Source organism: Arachis stenosperma, chromosome 2, assembly GCF_014773155.1.
Source record: "Arachis stenosperma cultivar V10309 chromosome 2, arast.V10309.gnm1.PFL2, whole genome shotgun sequence".
Taxonomy (NCBI): Eukaryota; Viridiplantae; Streptophyta; class Magnoliopsida; order Fabales; family Fabaceae; genus Arachis; species Arachis stenosperma.
Window position 1 is genome coordinate 21,787,480 of NC_080378.1, and position 17,004 is coordinate 21,804,483.

A 17,004-nucleotide genomic window follows, 5' to 3' on the forward strand; every position below is an offset into this window, starting at 1 on the left:
CTAATTTAAATATTAGAGTCCCTAGCATGTACTCCCTACCATTATTCATACAAGAAATTTGAGAGATTCCTCCTCTCTAGTGAACAAATAAGAGGTTTTAACTCAAAGGAGTCTGAACCTCACGTTTAGGCCCACTTCAAGTATTTCTTTAAAACAGTATCTTAAAACATAGTTTTTACTAGAATGTAGTCATAACTTTAGCCTATGTTTGGGAGTATTAAAAAAAGTAGCATAGAATGGAATGACTAGGTGAATCATGTTTGGAAGAACTTTTAGAAGAAGAAATGGCATGTTCAAGGTGGATTGGTGGAACAATGTTCTGTTAAATATTACCTGTCATCCAAAATTAGTATTTTTTTACGAATAAACTACTAAAATAATACCCAAAAAATTTTAGCTTGACAAAAAGAAACTTGAAAGATGCAAAAAGATAAAATAACCCCAAAAAGATTTTAGAATTTGACAAAAACACCCAACATAAAAGCATGATATCACATTGAATAGAAAATATTGACTTGACTACCGAAAGTGTTGAGTGATAGAACCCTAAATCCTAATTTTTCGAAATCCCGTCCTTTACTTTTTTTTTTCCTTATTACCTTCCTTATCAAACAATCATGGAAGGTTTTTATCATCACCATCACCATCCCCATCCTTTCTTTTACACCTTATACAAAAGATGGTATGCCCTTCTCTTCAAGAACTCTTTTCTCGAATTGTACCTTCAAGTCTAACCCAAACACCACTGATTCATCTTCTTCAACTACAAAATCCGCAAAAAAAAACTACATCTACAAGAACAACAACAACAACAATGGCGCCAGTTCCACTTTCACTAACTACAACAATAAGGATTCACCAATCTCATGGAAGACCTTTTCTTGAAGGAGCAAGCAATAATGGATTCCATTGAGCAAGACAGTCTTGCAAAGATACGGAAAGGATTTTGCATTGGAAGAAAAGGATGAAAGTCGTTGAAGCTCTCATGGTTGATGATGAATGAACGGTTATGAGAATGGTTTTGGATAAGAAGAAAATGAGGAAACGCTATTGGAGCTCTCTGTCCCATCACCGAAACTTTTTCTATTGATATATTAATATTTTTCATTCATCATGACGTCATGCTTTTGTGTTTGGGTATTTTTGTCAAATTTTAAAATCTTTCGGGAGTTATTTCGGTGCTTTTACTATTTTGTCTTTCACGTTTAACAATCTTTCGAGTACCATTTTAGTAGTTTATCCTTAGGAGAATTAAGGAGAGAGAAAAAAACCTCATACATTGTCATTCTTCTAATCATAAAAGCTATTAAAGATCCAAACAAAAGAATATCATGTTCCTCATCATTTGTTTTTTTACCCTTCTTTTCTATTTCATTGTGAGTTAATAGTAACTGAAATAATTTAAAATTAAAACTTATATTGGATATCATATTTGAAATGATATTAGTATTAGATATCATGTTATTTTAATAAAAAATTAGTGAAATTTTACCACTTGTGTACAATTAAATGAACATTGTAACGTTATTATTATAATATTGTTATTATAACGTTGTAACAAAAATCTAATTAAAATATACTCAAATAAATTAAATGTTATACTCTTGCATTTTATTATTCTATTTTTTGTTATTTTATTATCAATTTGATAGAAAAATAGATTCAAATCAATTTAACATAGGTTTTTTTCTCAATTATTTACAAAATTTTAATTATTCTCTCAATCTAAATACATAAAATTTTCAATTTTCACGTCCATAAAATTATTAATTTTGTAATTCTATATTTTTTATTTTAGTTAAATTTTCAAAATTTAATTAAATTTATTTGAAATAATTTAAATATAAATTAAAATGAGACTAAATATTGAAGTGAGAAATTTCACATTAAATTTTAAATTAAGTTTTATGGTCAAATAAATATGTTAGATGGTATTTTATAAAATCCAAAATAAAATAAAATTAAAATAATGCCTTAAAAATGCTCTAAGTAACTCTCTCCTTCAAGAACTTGGATACTTGGTTCTGAAAGTCAGATCAAACCGGTCGATCGAATCAATCCAGCCAAAACTAGAAGGTTTTGTAGTTCAGTCCAGCAAAAAAAAACCAGTGTTGTTAAAACCGGACTGAACTGGCCAGTTCGACCGGAAAATTGGTGAACTGGACCCTAAATCGGTCCAATCCGCTAATTGAACCGAACAAAGTTGAGAACCGGTACGAACCGGTCAAACCTGGAGTGAATCGGTGAAAACCGGTCAAACTCGATAATACTGGTCCGACCGAACCGCTGAAAGTTAAAATTTTTCAAAATATGTGGGGAGGGTTTCTGGTATGCAAAATCGTGATCGTTCATTCCTTGGTAACGGCGTCAAAAACTTAATACGCACGTTCATAATTTTAGTTCTTTGTCACAACTTCGCACAACTAACCAGCAAGTGCACTAGGTCGTCCAAGTAATAAACATTACGTGAGTAAGGGTCGATCCCACGGAGATTGTCGGCTTGAAGCAAGCTATGGTCACCTTGTAAATCTCAATCAGGCAGATTCAAATGGTTATAGAGTTTTGATAATTAAAATATAATTAAAATATAAAATAGGATAGAAATACTTATATAATTCATTGGTGAGAATTTCAGATAAGCGTATAGAGATGCTTTTGTTCCTCTTGAACCTCTACTTTCCTACTGTCTTCATCCAATCCTTCATACTCCTTTCCATAGCAAGCTTTATGTAGGGCATCACCGTTGTCAATAGCTACTTCCCGTCCTCTCAGTGAAAATGGTCCAAAATGTACTGTCAACGCACGGCTAATCATCTGTCGGTTCTCGATCATACTGGAATAGGATTCAGTATTTCTTTTGTGTCTGTCACTACGCCCAGCACTCGTGAGTTTGAAGCTCGTCACAGCCATCCCTTCCCAGACCCTACTCGGAATACCACAGACAAGGTTTAGACTTTTTGGATCTCAAGAATGGCCGCCAATAATTCTAGCCTATACCACGAAGACTCTGATCGTCGATTAGGAGGCGAAGAGATACACATTCAAGCTTGTTTACATGTAGAACGGAAGTGTTTGTCAGGCATGTGTTCATAAGTGAGAATGATGATGAGCGTCACATAATCATCACATTCATCATGTTCTTGTGTGCGAATGAATATCTTAGAGAAGAAATAGGCTTGAATTAAATAGAAAAACAATAGTACTTTGCATTAATTCATGAGGAACAGCAGAGCTCCACACCTTAATCTATGGTGTGTAGAAACTCTACCGTTGAAAATACATAAGAACAAGGTCTAGGCATGGCCGAATGGCCAGCCTCCCCAAATGGCATATGAATTCGAAAATAGGGAAAAAGACCCCTAGTACAATAGTAAAAAGTTCTACTTATACTAAACTAGTTACTAGGGTTTACAGAGATAAGTAAATGATGTAGAAATCCACTTCCAAGCCCAATTGGTGTGTGCTTGGGCTGAGCCTTGAGCTTTCATGTGTAGAGACTCCTTTTGGAGTTAAACGCCAGTTTGTAACCTGTTTCTGGCGTTTATCTCTGCTTTGCAACCTGTTTCTGGCGTTTAACTCCAGAATAGGGCAGAGAGCTGGCGTTGAACGCCAGTTTGCGTCATCTAAACTCGGGCAAAGTATGGAGTATTATATATTGCTGGAAAGCCCTGGATGTCTACTTTTCAACGCAATTGAGAGCGTGCCATTTGAACTTCTGTAGCTCTAGAAAATCCACTATAAGTGCAGGGAGGTTAGCATCCAACAGCATCTGCAGTCCTTCTTCAGCCTCTGAATCTGATTTTTGCTCAAGTCCCTCAATTTCAGCCAGAAATTACTTGAAATCACAGAAAAATACACAAACTCATAGTAAAGTCCATAAATGTGAATTTTATTTAAAAACTAATAAAAATATACTAAAAACTAACTAAATCATACTAAAAACTATGTAAAAATAATGCCAAAAAGCGTATAAATTATCCGCTCATCACAACACCAACCTTAAATTGTTGCTTGTCCCCTGATGATTGGATTTTTGACGGTTTAGAATTTTACAAATGAAATCTCGTCGAAGTATAGTCTCTAAACCAACAATAATCCTCTCATACAAAAATTTGTTTGTCACAAGTACAAACCCCTAAAATCTATAAACCGAAGTATTTAAACCTCGGGTCGTTCTCCCTAGGATTTACAATAAAGTGTTTTGTTATTGGTTGTGAGTTATATTTGGGGTTTTAGAGGAGAAACATGAATAGTAAATGGTAAGAAAACTTTATTAACAAAATGGTCTTGGCAAGATTTGGTTGTCAAGGGTCTTCATCATTATCACTAGCCACAAGTATGGTAGTTGCAAGGATTAATCCCACTTAGTCATCCTTAAATCAATTAACAAAGGAAAGTCAAGTGAGTTATATCAATCCTAGTCCATAAGTCCTAGCTTTCCACTAATTGGATTAATGAAGGCTAGAGTTAATGGCTATCAACTAGCAATCAATTGGACACTAGTGACTCAAGAAATCCTAAGTTACCTTCTCAAGCCAAGAACATAAAATCCTACTCTAACATCCTCTCAAGCATTTCATCAAACACTTGGAGGGTAATGAAAGAAAGCATTTTTATTTGTAAGAATAAAAGGAATCAACAACCAACAATTACAAAGAATTAACAAAACAACAATCAACAACATCACAATCACATGAATTATCTCAAATTGCATTATTAAATGAAAACAAAAGAACAAGAATATCTCAATTACAAAACCTAGAAACAAAATAAGAGAAATTACAACAAGAGGATAGGGATAGAAAGAAGAACCAAAGTGTAGCAATCACCACTTGAAGGTAGAAGTAGAAGGAGACTTGAATTAAACCTAGAATTATGAGATCCTAATCTAACCCTAATTCCTAATCCTAGAGAGAAGTGAGAGCTTCTCTCTCTAAAACTAACTCTAACTCCTAAAACTAAGCTAATGATCAAAAGTATCTAAAGTATGAAAAGTATGTTGATTCCTCTTCACTCCTTGGGTTAAATAGCATCAGAAATGAGTTGGATTGGGCCCACAAGGCTTCTAAAATCGCTGGCCACGTTTTGCTTTAAGTGAACCAGGTGGCAGCAACGGCGCGTGCGCGTACTTTGCGCGTGCGCGCCACCATACGTGTAGCAACCATGGCAAATCTTATATTGTTTCGAAGCCCCGGATATTAGCTTTCTAACCCAATTGGAACCGCATCGTTTGGACCTCTGTAGCTCAAGTTATGGTCGTTTAAGTGCGAAGAGGTCGGCTTGACAGCTTTCCGGTTCTTTCATTTCTTCATGAGTTCTCCAACTTTTCATGCTTTCTTTCTTCATTCCCTTGGTCCAATCTTTGCCTCCTAAACCTTAAATCAATTAAAAAACATATCAAGGCATCTAATTGAATCAAGGAGAATTAGATTTAGCTATTTTAAGACCTAAAAAGCATGTTTTCACTTTTAAGCACAATTAAAGGAGAAGTTATAAAACCATGCTATTTCAATGGATAAATGTGGGTAAAAGGTTATAAAATCCCCTAAAATCAATACAAGACAAACCGTCAAAACGAGGTTTATCATCCCCAAGCAAATGAAAATCAAATAGGATAAAAAGAAGAGAATATACTATAAATTCCAAAATATCAATGAAACTTAGCTCCAATTAGATGAGCGGGACTAGTAGCTTTTTGCCTCTGAACAGTTTTGGCATCTCACTTTATCCATTGAAGTTCAGAATGATTGGTATCTATAGGAACTTAGAATTTAGATAGTGTTATTGATTCTCCTAGTTCAGTATGTTGATTCTTGAACACTGCTACTTTATGAGTCTTGACCGTGGCCCTAAGCACTTTGTTTTCCAGTATTACCATCGGATACATAAATGCCACAGACACATAATTGGGTGAACCTTTTCAGATTGTGACTCAGCTTTGCTAGAGTCCCCAATTAGAGGTGTCCAGGGTTCTTAAGCACACTATTCTTTTTGCTTTGGACCTTGACTTTAACCGCTCAGTCTCAAGTTTTTACTTGACACCTTCACGCCACAAGCACATGGTTAGGGACAGCTTGGTTTAGCCGCTTAGGCCATGATTTTTATTCCTTTAGGCCCTCCTATCCACTGATGCTCAAAGCCTTGGATCCTTTTTATTACCCTTGCCTTTTGGTTTTAAGGGCTGTTGGCTTTTTGCTCTTGCCTTTTGGTTTAAAGAGCTTTTGGCTTTTTCTGCTTGCTTTTTCTTTTTCTTTCTTTTTTTTCGCCATTTTTCTTTTCTCTTTTTTTTTTCCGCAAGCTTTTGTATTCACTACTTTTTCTTGCTTCAAGAATCAATTTTATGATTTTTCATATTATCAAATAACATTTCTCCTTTTTCATCATTCTTCAAGAGCCAACATATTTAAAATTCATAAACAACAATATCAAAAGACATATGCACTGTTCAAGCATTCATTCAGAAAACAAAAAGTATTGTCACCACATCAAAATAATTAAACTAATTTCAAGGATGAATTCGAAACCATGTACTTCTTGTTCTTTTGTTTTTAGAACAGTTTTCATTTAAGAGAGGTGATGGATTCATAGGACATTCATAGCTTTAAGACATAGACACTTAGACACTAATGATCATATAGTAAAGACACAAACATAAATAAAACATAAAGCATAGTAAATGAAAAATAGGAAAATAAGAACAAGGAGATTAAGGAACGGGTCCACCTTAGTGAGGGTGGCGTCTTCCTCTTCTTGAAGAACCAATGGTGCTCTTGAGCTCCTCTATGTCTCTTCCTTGTCTTTGTTGCTCCTCCCTCATAGCTCTTTGATCTTCTCTAATCTCATGGAGGATGATGGAGTGCTCTTGGTGCTCCATCCTTAGTTGTCCCATGTTGGAGCTTAATTCTCCTAGGGAAGTGTTGATTTGCTCCCAATAGTTCTGTGGAGGGAAGTGCATCCCTTGAGGCATCTCAGGGATTTCATGGTGAGGAATTTCCTCATGCTCTTGTTGAGGTCCATGATCTCTTGTTTGCTCCATCCTTTTCTTAGTGATGGGCTTGTCCTCATCAATGAGGATATCTCCCTCTATGTCAATTCCAGCCGAATTGCAGAGGTGGCAAATGAGGTGAGGAAAGGCTAACCTTGCCAAAGTGGAAGACTTGTCAGCCACCTTGTAGAGTTCTTGAGGTATAATCTCATGAACTTCCACTTTCTCCCCAATCATGATACTGTGGATCATGATGGCCCGATCTACAGTAACTTCAGACCGGTCGCTAGTAGGAATAATTGTGCATTGAATAAACTCCAACCATCCGCTAGCTACAGGCTTAAGGTCCGGTCTTCTCAATTGAACCGGCTTGCCTCTTGAGTCAACTTTTCATTGAGCTCCTTCCACACATATGTCCATGAGAACTTGGTCCAACCTTTGATCAAAGTTGACCCTTCTAGTGTAGGGGCATGTGTTTTCTTGCATCATTGGCAAGTTGAACGCCAACCTTACATTTTCCGGACTGAAATCTAAGTATTTTCCCCGAACCATTGCAAGCCAATTCTTTGAATTCGGGTTCACACTTTGATCATGGTTCCTAGTGATCCATGCGTTTGCATAGAACTCTTGAACCATTAAGATCCCGACTTGTTGAATGGGGTTGGTGAGAACTTCCCAACCTCTTCTTCGGATCTCATGTCGGATCTTCGGATACTCATTCTTTTTTAGCTTGAAAGAAATCTCAGGGATCACTTTCTTCTTGGCCACAACTTCATAGAAGTGGTCTTGATGGACCTTTGAGATGAATTTCTCCATCTTCCATGACTCAAAGGTGGAAGCAATTGCCTTTCCTTTCCTCTTTCTTGAGGTTTCTCTGGCCTTAGGTGCCATTAATGGTTATGGAAAAATAAAAAGCAATGCTTTTACCACACCAAACTTAAAATGTTTGCTCGTCCTCGAGCAAAAGAAGAAAGAAAGAAGGAGAAGAAGAAGAAAAATGGAGGAGAGGGAGAGAGGTGTGTATTCGGCCAAGGGGAAGAAGAAAGGGTTGTGTTGTGTGAACATGAAGAAGGAATGAGGAGTTTATATAGGAGTGGGGGAGGTTTAGGGTTCGGTCATGGAGTTGGGTTTGGGTGGGAAATGAATTTGAATATTGTAGGTAGGTGGGGTTTATGGGGAAGGGTGGATGGATGTGAGTGGTTAAGGGTATTTAGGGAAGAGGTATGGAGGTGATTAGGGAAGGGTAGGTGGGGAAGAGTGTTATGAAAATGTGTAAGAGAGGTAGGGATCCTGTGGGGTCCACAGATCCTGAGGGGTCAAGGACTTAGCATCCCTGCTCCAATTAGGCGTGCAAAACGCCCTTTGTATGCAATACTGGCGTTTAACGCCAGACTGCTGCCTGTTTTTAGCGTTAAATGCCCAAATGTAGCCTGTTTCTGGCGTTTAACGCCAGGTTGATGCTTGTTTCTGGCGTTAAAAGCCAGCTTGGTGCTTGTTTCTGGCATTAAACGCCAGACAGATGCTTGTTTCTGGCGTTTAAATGCCAGAATGTTTTTCCTCCAGGGTGTGCTATTTTTAATGCTATTTTTCATTCTGTTTTTGATTTTCCAGTAACTTTTGTGACTTCACATGATCATCAACCTAAAGAAAACATAAAATAGCAATGAAAAATAAATAGATATAATTAAATAACATTGGGTTGCCTCCTAACAAGCGCTTCTTTAATGTCAATAGCTTGACAGTGAGCTCTCATGGAGCCTCACAGATATTCAGAGCATTGTTGGGACCTCCCAACACCAAACTTAGAGTTTGAATGTGGGGGTTCAACACCAAACTTAGAGTCTAGTTGTGGCCTCCCAACACCAAACTTAGAGTTTGACTGTGGGGGCTTTGGTTGACTCTGCAGTGAGAGAAGCTTTTCATGCTTCCTCTCCATGGTTACAGAAGGAGATCCTTGAGTTTTAAACACAAGGTTGTCCTCATTTAGTTGAAGGACCAATTCTCCTCTGTCCACATCAATCACAGCTTTTGCTATGGCTAGGAAGGGTCTTCCAAGGATGATGGATTCATCCTCATCCTTCCCAGTGTCTAGGATTATGAAATCAGCAGGGATGTAAAGGCCTTCAACCTTTACTTGCACGTCCTCTACTAATCCATAAGCCTGTTTTTGTGAGTTGTCTGCCATCTCTAATGAGATTCTGACAGCTTGTACCTCAAAGATCCCAAGTTTTTCCATTACAGAGAGTGGCATAAGGTTAATGCCTGACCCCAGGTCACATAGAGCCTCCTCAAAGGTCATGGTGCCTACGGTACAAGGTATTAAGAATTTACCAAGACCCTATTTCTTTTGAGGTAATTTCTGCCTATCCAATGCATTCAGTTCATTGGTGAGCAAGGGAGGTTCATCTTCCCAAGTCTCATTACCAAATAATTTGGCATTCAGCTTCATGATTACACCAAGGTATTTAGCAACTTGCTCTTCAGTAATGTCTTCATCCTCTTTAGAGGAAGAATACTCATCAGAGCTCATGAAGGGCAGAAATAGGTTGAATGGAATCTCTATGGTCTCTAGATGAGCTTCAGATTCCTTTGGTTCCTCAAAGGGAAACTCCTTATAGGTCAATGGACGTCCCAGGAGGTCTTCCTCACTAGGATTCACGTCCTTCTCCTCCTCTCTAGGTTCGGCCACACCAAGTAAGGTAATGGCCTTGCACTCTCTTTTGGGATTCTCTTCTGTATTGCTTGGGAGAGTACTAGGAGGAATTTCAGTGACCCTTTTACTCAACTAGCCCACTTGTGCCTCCAAATTTCTAATGGAGGACCTTGTTTCATTCATGAAACTTAGAGTGGCCTTAGATAGATCAGAGACTATATTTGCTAAGCTAGATGGATTCTGCTCAGAATTCTCTGTCTGTTGCTGAGTGGATGATGGAAAAGGCTTGCTATTGCTAAACCTGTTTCTTCCACCATTATTAAAGCCTTGTTGAGGCTTTTGTTGATCCTTCCATGAGAAATTTGGATGATTTCTCCATGAGGGATTATAGGTGTTTCCATAGGGTTCACCCATGTAATTCACCTCTGCTATTGCAGGGTTCTCAGGATCATAAGCTTCTTCTTCAGAAGATGCCTCTTGAGTACTGTTGGATGCAGCTTGCAATCCATTCAGACTCTGAGAAATCATATTGACTTGCTGAGTCAATATTTTATTCTGAGCCAATATGGCATTCAGAGTATCAATTTCAAGAACTCCCTTCCTCTGAGGCGTCCCATTACTCACAGGATTCCTTTCAGAAGTGTACATGAACTGGTTATTTGTAACCATGTCAATGAGTTCCTAAGCTTCTGCAGGTGTTTTCTTTAGGTGAATGGATCCACCTGCAGAATGGTCCAATGACATCTTAGATAGTTCAGATAGACCATCATAGAATATATCCAGGATGGTCCATTTTGAAAGCATGTCAGAAGGACACTTTTTGGTCAGTTGCTTGTATCTCTCCCAAGCTTCATAGAGGGATTCACCTTCTTTCTGTTTGAAGGTTTGAACATCCACTCTAAGCTTGCTAAGCTTTTGAGGAGGAAAGAACTTGGCTAAGAAGGCCGTGACCAGCTTATCCCAAGAGTTCAGGCTATCTTTAGATTGAGAGTCCAACCATATTCTAGCTCTATCTCTTACAACAAATGGGAAAAGCATAAGCCTGTAGACCTCGGGATCAACCCCATTGGTCTTAATAGTATCACAGATCTGCAAGAATTCAGTTAAGAACTGAAAATGATCTTCTTATGGAAGTCCATGAAACTTGCAATTCTGTTGCATCAGAGAAACTAATTGAGGCTTTAGCTCAAAATTGTTTGCTCCAATGGCAGAGATTGAGATGCTTTTTCCATGTAAGTTGGAATTTGGTGCAGTGAAGTCACCAAGCATCTTTCTTGCATTGTTGTTGGGTTCGGCCATGTCTCCTTCTTTTTCGAAAATTTCTGTCAGATTTTCTCCAGAGAGTTGTGCTTTAGCTTCCCTTAGCTTCCTCTTCAGAGTCCTTTCAGGTTCAGGATCAGCTTCAACAAGAATGTTCTTATCCTTGTTCCTGCTCATGTGAAAAAGAAGAGAATAGAAAAGAAAATATGGAATCCTCTATGTCACAGTATAAAGATTCCTTATATGAGTATAAGAAGAGAAGGATAGAAGAAAGAAAAGATAAGAATTCGAACACAGAGGAGAATAGTGGGTTCAAATTTTTTAGTAGAAGAGAAGTGTTAGTAGATAAATAAATAATTAGAAGGAGATGAGAGAGGGAAGAATTCGAAAATTAAATAAAATAAAATAAAAATATTTTTGTTTTTAATTTAAAATTAAAGTTAAAATTTGAAAATTAAAAAGGAAAATGAAATTAAATTAAAATTTAAAATAATTAGTTAATGAAAAGAATTTTGAAAAAAAAGGGTAGTGATTTTCGAAAATTAGAGAGAGAATTAGTTAGGTAGTTTTAAAAAAGATAAGAATCAAACAAGATAAGATTAATTAAGAAGATTTGAAAATCAATTTTGAAAAGATAAGAAGTTAGAAAAGATTTTGAAATTGATTTTGAAAAAGATGTGATTGAAATTTATTTTGAAAAAGATTTGAAAAAGAAATTTAAAAAGATTTGATTTTGAAAATTAAAGTTGATTACTTGACTAACAAGAAACAAAAAGATATGATTTTAAAATTTAAAGATTGAACCTTTCTTACTAGGCAAGTAACAAACTTTAAAATTTTTGAATCAATCACATTAATTATTAGTAAAGATTTTAAAATTATGAAACAAAATAAGAAAAAGATTTTTGAAAATCAATTTTGAAATTCTCGAAAATATGAAAGAAAAATGAAAAAGATTTGATCGATTTTTGAAAAAGATTTGAAAAAGATAGAATTTTTAAATTGAAAATTTGATTTGACTCATAAGAAACAACTAGATTTTAAAAATTTTTGAAAAAGTCAACTCAAATATTCGAATTTTATGAGAAGGAAAAGGGAAAGATAAATATTTTTTATTTTTGAATTTTTAAATGATGAAAGAGAAAAACAATGAAAAGACTCAAAACATGAGAATGCAAAGATCAAAACACATGATGCATGCAAGAACACTTTAAATGTCAAGATGAACACCAAGAACACTTTGAATGTCAAGATGAACATCAAGAACATGTTTTTGAACATTTTTAAGAAAAGAAAAACATGCAAGACACCAAACTTAGAAATTTTCAAACTTTAGACACTAACAAATTGAAAATGCATATGAAAAATAAGAAAAGACACAAAACATAAAAATGCAAAGATCAAACAAAGCAAATCATCAGTCCAAAAATTTAGACATGGCTTGACAGCCAGCCAGGCTTCAACAGATCATGAAGAAACTCTAGAATTCTTTCTTAAAAATTTTGAAGAACAGAGAATAATTTTTTTTTGAAAATTTTTCGAAAATAAAAAGAATAAAAACAAAAACTTAAAATTAAAATAAAATTACCTAATTTGAGCAACAAGATGAACCGTCAGTTGTCCAAACTCAAACAATCCCCGGCAACGGCGCCAAAAACTTGGTATGCAAAATCGTGATCGTACATTCCTTGGTAACAGCGTCAAAAACTTAATACACACGTTCATAATTTTAGTTCTTTGTCACAACTTCGCACAACTAACCAGCAAGTGCACTGGGTCGTCCAAGTAATAAACCTTACATGAGTAAGGGTCGATCCCACGGAGATTGTCGGCTTGAAGCAAGCTATGGTTACCTTGTAAATCTCAGTCAGGAAGATTCAAATGGTTATAGAGTTTTGATAATTAAAATATAAAATAGGATATAAATACTTATGTAATTCATTGGTGAGAATTTCAGATAAGCGTATAGAGATGCTTTTGTTCTTCCTAAACCTCTACTTTCCTACTGTCTTCATCCAATCCTTCATACTCCTTTCCATGGCAAGCTTTATGTAGGGCATCACCGTTGTCAATGGCTACTTCCCATCCTCTCAGTGAAAATGGTCCAAAATGTGCTGTCACCACATGGCTAATCATCTGTCGGTTCTCGATCATACTGGAATAGGATTCAGTAATCCTTTTGCGTCTGTCACTACGCCCATCACTCGCGAGTTTGAAGCTCATCACAGCCATCCCTTCCCTGACCCTACTCAGAATACCACAGACAAGATTTAGACTTTCCAGATCTCAAGAATGGCCGCCAATAATTCTAGCCTATACCACGAAGACTCTGATCGTCGATCAGGAGGCTAAGAGATACACATTCAAGCTTGTTTACATGTAGAACGGAAGTGTTTGTCAGGCACGCATTCATAAGTGAGAATGATGATGAACGTCACATAATCATCACATTCATCATGTTCTTGTGTGCGAATGAATATCTTAGAGAAGAAATAGGCTTGAATTGAATAGAAAAACAATAGTACTTTGCATTAATTCATGAGGAACAGCAGAGCTCCACACCTTAATCTACGGTGTGTAGAAACTCTACCGTTGAAAATACATAATAACAAGGTCTAGGCATGGCCGAATGGCCAGCCTCCCCAAATGGCATATGAATTCGAAAATAGGGAAAAAGACCCCTAGTACAATAGTAAAAAGTTCTACTTATACTAAACTAGTTACTAGGGTTTACAGAGATAAGTAAATGATGTAGAAATCCACTTCTGGGCCCACTTGGTGTGTGCTTGGACTGAGCCTTGAGCTTTCATGTTTAGAGACTCCTTTGGAGTTAAACGCCAGTTTGTAACCTGTTTCTGGCGTTTAACTCTGCTTTGCAACCTGTTTCTGGCGTTTAACTCTAGAATAGGGCAGAGAGCTGGCGTTGAACGCCAGTTTGCATCATCTAAACTCGAGCAAAGTATGAACTATTATATATTGCTAGAAAGCCCTGGATGTCTAATTTCCAACGCAATTGAGAGAGCACCATTTGGACTCTTGTAGCTCTAGAAACTCCACTTTGAGTGCAGGGAGGTCAACATCCAACAGCATCTGCAGTCCTTCTTCAGCCTCTAAATCTGATTTTTGCTCAAGTCCCTCAATTTCAGCAAGAAATTACCTGAAATCACAGAAAAATACACAAACTCATAGTAAAGTCCAGAAATGTGAATTTTATTTAAAAACTAATAAAAATATACTAAAAACTAACTAAATCATACTAAAAACTATGTAAAAATAATGCCAAAAAGTGTATAAATTATCCGCTCATCAGTTTCGAACCCCTATCCTCAAAGAAAAAAAGCAAGTCACAACCACCAGGCTGATTGAACCGAACAAGGTTGAGAACCGGTACAAACCGGTCAAACCCGGTGTGAATCAGTGAAAACCGGTCAAACTCGATAATACTTGAAGTTAAAATTTTTCAAAATAAGTGGGGTGGGTTTCGAACTCCTATCCTCAAAGAAAAAATAGCAAGTCACAACCACCAGGCTGTCACACTTCTAGTTAATATGTTTACAAATTATATTATATATATAGATATCTTTTATCAAATAATTTATTTCTATTTCATTTATTTTAATTTTAGTTATAAACTCATTTATTTTTTCTTTTCATAATCATATAATATCTATTAATATTATTTTTTAATAAATACTTGTAGTATATAATAGTATAATAGATATAAATTAATTAATAAATTATTAAAATTTGAAAATAATATTATATAAAATATTTATGATAGAGTAAAATTAACAAAATACTTATTATTCATGTTTCATATTATTTTAGAATAGCTAGATATTCTTAAAATGTTAGTAAAAATATGTATTTTAAATTTTAATTTTAAATTTTTGACTATTTTTATTTTTTATTTACATAGGATTGGGTTAACCGGTTCAACCAGTACTCCCTACCATTATTCATACAAGAAATTTGAGAGATTCCTCATCTCTAGTGGATAATACAGAGATTTTAACTCAAAGGAGTCTGGACCTCACGTTTAGGCCCACTTCAAGTATTTCCTTAAAACAGTATCTTAAAACATAATTTTTACCAGAATGTAGTCATAACTTTAGCCTATGTTTAGAAGTATTAGAAAAAGAAGTAGCCTAGAATGGAATGACTAAGTGAATCATGTTTGGAAGAACGTTTAGAAGGAGAAATGGCATGTTCAAGGTGGATTAATGGAACAATGTTCTGTTAAATATTACCTGTCATCCAAAATTAGTATTTTTTTACGAATAAACTACTAAAATAATACCCAAAAAATTTTAGCTTGACAAAAAGGAACATGAAAGATGCAAAAAGATAAAATAACCCCAAAAAGATTTTAGAATTTGACAAAAACACCCAACATAAAAACATGATATCACATTGAATAGAAAATACTGACCTGACTACCGAGAGTGTTGAGTGAGAGAACCCTAAATCCTAGTTTTTCGAAATGACGTCCTTTACTTTTTTTTTCCTTATTACCTTACTTATCAAACAATCATGGAAGGTTTTTATCGTCACCATCACCATTCCCATCCTTTCTTTTACACCTTCACCATCACCAGCACCACCACCACTGCCATAGCAACAATAAGCACCTTCAACATCGCACCATGGATGAGCAACAGAATATGGAGCAAGTTTCCTCAGAGGCTCATCGATCGCATCCTCGCCTTATTTCCTTTTCCTGCTTTTTTTCAAGCTTGTTCTATATACAAAAGATGGTATGCCCTTCTCTTCAAGAACTCTTTTCTCGAATTGTACCTTTAAGTCTCACCCAAACACCACTGATTCATCTTCTTCAACTACATAATCCGCAAAAATTACATCTACAAGAACAACAAAAATAATGGCACCACTTGCCCACTTCCACTTTCACTAACTACAACAATAAGGATTCACCGATCTCATAGAAGACCTTTTATTGAAGGAGCAAGCAATTATGGATTCCATTGAGCAAGACAGTCTTGCAAAGATACGGAAAGGATTTTGGATTGGAAGAAAAGGTTGGAAGTCGTTGAAGCTCTCATGGTTGATGATGAATGAACGGTTATGAGAATGGTTTTGGATTAGAAGAAAATAAGGAAACGCTATTGGAGCTCTCTGTCCCATCACTGAAACTTTTTCGATTGATATATTAATGTTTTTCATTCATCATGACGTCATGCTTTTACGTTTGGGTATTTTTGTCAAATTTTAAAATCTTTCGGGAGTTATTTCGGTGCTTTCACTATTTTGTCTTTCACGTTTAACAATCTTTCGAGTACCATCTTAGTAGTTTATCCTTTTTTTTCTCTCCAATTTAGGAGAATTAAGGAGAGAGAAAAAAACTCATACATTGTCATTCTTTTTAATCATAAAAGCTATAAAAGATCAAAACAAAAGAATATCATGTTCCTCATCATTTGTTTTTTTATCCTTCTTTTCTATTTCATTGTGAGTTAACAGTAACTGAAATAATTTAAAATTAAAACTTATATTGGATAATGTAACACCCTACCATACAGAGTCTTATGCTTAAGTCATAATTCAGAGATGGCAAGGTATTACGACCTCAAAAATAAAAATTTAGTACGTATAGTAGTATGAATGATTGTTTATAACTAGGAGCCTTTGTAGAAAAGGGGTAAACAAAAAAATCGCAACTCGAAAGCGCAACACTCCGATCGATAACGTAACGAACAAGGATAACCAACGCGAGGTTATATACATACAAAGGAGTGTCAAAAACAGGAATATCAAGACTCAAATTCCGGCTGCGAAGATAACCGGTCCGAGCATAGCAATATATACATATGATAAAATAAGGAAAACCCCAAAGGAAACCCAAAGGGACACAAATACAGGAACCTATTCTCCAAAATCTCCCATAAGAGGAGTCATCACAGTTTGTATTATTTAATGGAGATAAAAGTATCTAAGAAAAACATATAAACCAAAAACATAGTCCCGAGAACAAAGGATCTTCGCAAATCTAGAAGTCTCCAGCATGCCTCAGCGGGAAACCTCACGTCCTGCATCTGAAAACCACAAAATCCGCATGGGTGAGAACCAGAGGTCCCCAGCATGGTAA

The 17,004-nt window shown here is 35.9% G+C and overlaps 1 non-coding gene across 1 annotated transcript; it reads left to right on the forward strand.

The window, feature by feature from the left end:
* Nucleotides 1-10,436: 10,436 nt before the first annotated feature.
* Nucleotides 10,437-10,544, forward strand: LOC130964731 (small nucleolar RNA R71). Its single transcript, XR_009080807.1, has one exon. It is a non-coding gene; the product is annotated as a small nucleolar RNA R71 (small nucleolar RNA).
* The last annotated feature ends 6,460 nt before the right edge of the window (nucleotides 10,545-17,004 follow it).